Source organism: Peromyscus eremicus, chromosome X, assembly GCF_949786415.1.
Source record: "Peromyscus eremicus chromosome X, PerEre_H2_v1, whole genome shotgun sequence".
Lineage (NCBI taxonomy): Eukaryota > Metazoa > Chordata > Mammalia > Rodentia > Cricetidae > Peromyscus > Peromyscus eremicus.
This window is the reverse complement of record NC_081439.1, coordinates 17,427,402-17,431,325: the sequence shown is the minus strand read 5'-3', so window position 1 is coordinate 17,431,325 and position 3,924 is coordinate 17,427,402.

Sequence of the window (3,924 nt, the reverse complement as noted above, 5' to 3'; positions counted from 1 at the left end):
AAAGAGAATTTTTTTTCTACATTAAAAAAAATGGGCTTTATGTGTGCATTGGAAGAAAATTGGACTTTGTTTGAAATTTTAGGCACTCTGACAATGGAACAACTATATGAAAAGGTTAATATTGATCGAATTATTCAGTTTATTACTTTTCTTATCCTCATTTTACTATTTAAAAAGATAGTCAATTTAAGTGCCAGGATAACAGTCTTAGAAAAACCTATTAAACTGGTAAAAATGAATTATAGAGAAATTCAAACTCAGACAGAAGAAATAAACAGTGAAGTTGTTTCAAAATTGGATCATAAGGTTACAGAAAGAAAGCCAGTTTTCACACAATCACCCTTAATTTATCCGGTAGCGGTACAGCAGCTACCTGATGAAGAGAATGAACAAAATACTTGGGCTCCAATTAAAATGTTAGACTTACGAAGATTTAAGGAGGCAATAGCATCTTATGGCATGCACTCTCCATATGTAAAGCAAATGTTAAACAACTGGTCAGCTTGTAATAGGATTATACCAAAGGACTGGTGGCAATTGGCACAGGCTGTTCTTGAACCCGGACAACATCTCCAGTGGAAAATGTGGTTCAATAATGAGGCTAAAAATATAGAAAAACAATGGAGGGATATCGGAATACAAGTCTGTCAGGATCAGCTTATTGGAGAAGGCCAATATGCTTCAGTAGAAACACAATGTTTATATGATGTCCAAACCCTAGTTCTATGTCAAATGGCAGCTTTGAATGCATGGGACAGAGTTGAAGAACCAGGAAAAAAACTGAGTCATTTACAAAGGTTATACAGGGCCCAAAAGAATCTTTCACAGATTTCTTACAAAGATTGACTTCAGCAGTACAGAAAATGGTCCCGAATTCAGAGGCTAGTCAGATAATAATTGAATCTTTGGCCTTTGAGAATGCAAATGCAGCATGCAAAAGAATAATCAGGCCATTAAAGGCAAGATCTGCACCTTTGGAAGATTGGATTAGAGATACAGTTAATATTGAGGCTTATGACCATGATGATATGTGGGTAGGAAAAGCAATTTCAAAAGGTTTGAGCAATGTTAGATGTTTTGAATGTGGAAAGCAAGGACATTTGAAAAGGGATTGTAAACAGGTCATTCCTAGAAATAATGTTTCTTCAAGGAACACTGGCAACAGAATGTCCCTTCCTTCTGGAGTATGCAGAAGGTGTGGTAAGAGAAAATACTGGACCAACGAATGTAGATCAACAAGGGACAGACAGGGTAATCCTCTGCCTCGAGCTTTAGGAAACTCCCAGAGGGGCCTCAGGCAGGCCCCCACAGTAAATCCAGTTCAAACCTTTCTTGCAGTTGTAGAGGAAACCCCTACTCAAAGCAAGTAAATAACCAAGTGTCTATAGGAATAAATCATGTTAGTCGAGATGATGAAACAGAGAAAATAGGGAATTCAGGGAAAAACAAAGAAAATTTTTTGGAAAACTTCTATTAATGAACAAAGACCAAAACTAATAATAAAAATAAATGGTGTTTTGTTGTCTGGTCTGGTAGACACAGGTGCTGACATTACCATAATTGCACCAGAATTTTGGCATCCAACTTGGCCTCTTCAGGAGGTAAACGTTCAACTGTTAGGAATTGGGACATTATCTCGAGTGAAACAAAGTGCAAGATGGCTTGAATGTATAGGTCCAGAAGGACAGAAAGGAAAATTAAAACCATATATGGCTAACATAGCTATGAACCTGTGGGGTCGAGATTTGTTACAACAATGGAATACTCAGATTAATATCCCTCCAATCTCAGAAACAAATCATAAATTAGTACATGTTTCTGAGAGAAATATTAAAAGATATTATTCTAATGAGTGCTCACCAGCCATCCATGTCATACAAGAACAGGGCACAACTGATAATTTTCCAAAAACACCAACAGCTCTACCTTTAAAATGGTCAACAGATAAGCCTGTATGGGTTCAGCAATGGCCTTTTTTTTTTTTATCACTTTTTTATTTTATTTTTTTGAGATTACAATTACATCATTTCTCCTTTCCTTTTTATCCCCTTCAAATCCTCTCATATGCCCCTCCCTTCTTGCTTTCAAATTCATAGCTTCTTTTTTCATTAACTGTTGTTACATGCACATATGTATATGAATATATATATATATATATATATATATATATATATATATATATATATATATATATATTCCTAAATATAACACACTCAGTCTGTATAATGTTACTTGTATGTATGTTTTCAGGGCTGACCATTTGGTATTGGATAACCATTTCATGTGCTCTTCCCCGGGGAAATCTATAAACAACTATTAAATGTAGCTAATTTCAATTTGAAATTTTAGACTTTGACATCAAATCTTACTCCTGATTTCTCCCCTCCCCAAACTTTGCCTCCTGAAATAGTGTGAGTGGACCTTATAGAAACAGCACTGAATCACACTCACTATAATACACTGAATCTTTCTATTTTGAAACCTACTTGCTTTCTACATAGGAAGTCTTTGGATCTTCCTCATTAGATATACCACCAAATCCCTACAGATGCTCCATGCAGCTGCCTTCTTTGAGAAGTCTAAAGAATGGTCTTGAGAGTTACCACAGATACCATCATCTGCTTTGCCAACAGCCCATGGCTTCCAAGTGTGGCAAGATGGAAATAGAACCTGTAAGAAGTTGGCAACAATGAATGAGTTCATATGGCTGGGCCCTATGCCAAGTGCTGGTATCATGACCACATGGGGAGATACTAGAGCACGTTCTCCTTTGGGTAGATGAAGACACCAAGAGAAGGTGGCTACTTCAACACTGGGGGGTATCTCACCATATACCCCATCAGCAGATCAATCATGGCATTACAATCTCCTGATCTATAAGAAAATAAGTTTATGAACTAAGATCCCTTGGTCTGTTTTTTCTACCTATGCTAGCCTGAACAGACTAAGGCAAAATCAACGTTCTCCTATGAAGGTTCCAATTCTTCCCCAGTCAACTACTTATTAACTGATCTGAATGTCTTTCTTGTGTTAAATGTACTACTTATTTCTCTAGCTGCATACTTGCTTGACACTCCTCCAATTCCAGCTTTTAGTTATTCTTACAAGACACCATTCTAATGTCAGATCCCCCAAGAGGTAGTGGGCTCTCATGGGTTAATGGTTATATTCAAGTCCCAACTCTCTGGGACCAGTGAATATGATCTTATTTGAAAATAAACTGTAGTTATAATTGAGTTAAGATATATTAGAGTGGGCCCTAATTCAATGCCTGGTGCTTTATAGGGAAGAAATTTTGGATGCAGAAATAGATATGCATGGGAAATGTCATGTGAAAAGGGAGGCACGAATTGGAACTATGTTTCCAGAAATCCAGGGACACTAAGAATTGACAGCAAACAAAAGCAATAAGGAGAGAGACTTGGCTATGTTTTCATTCTGAGTCCCACAAAAGCATTCCACCCCGCAGACATCTTGACTTTAGAATTTAACGATCTAGAACAATGAAATGATAAATTTCTGTTATTTTAAGCTGTTCTGTTTTGGTAGGTCTTTTTTTTTTTTATTAGTTGTTTTTTTTTTTTTTTAATTTTTATTTTGCAATACAATTCAGTTCTACATATCAGCCACAGATTCCCTTGTTCTCCCCCCTCCCGCCCCCCTCACCTTCCCCCCAGCCCGCCCCCCATTCCAATCTCCTCCAGGGCAAAGCCTTCCCCACAGACTGAGATCAACCTGGTGGACTCAGTCCAGGTAGGTCCAGTCCCCTCCTCCCATGCTGAGCCAAGGGACCCTGCATAGGCCCCAGGTTTCAAACAGCCAACTCATGCAATGAGCACAGGACCCGGTCCCACTGCCTGGATGCCTCCCAAACAGATCAGGCCAATCAACTGTCTCACCCACTCAGAGGGCCTGATCCAGTTG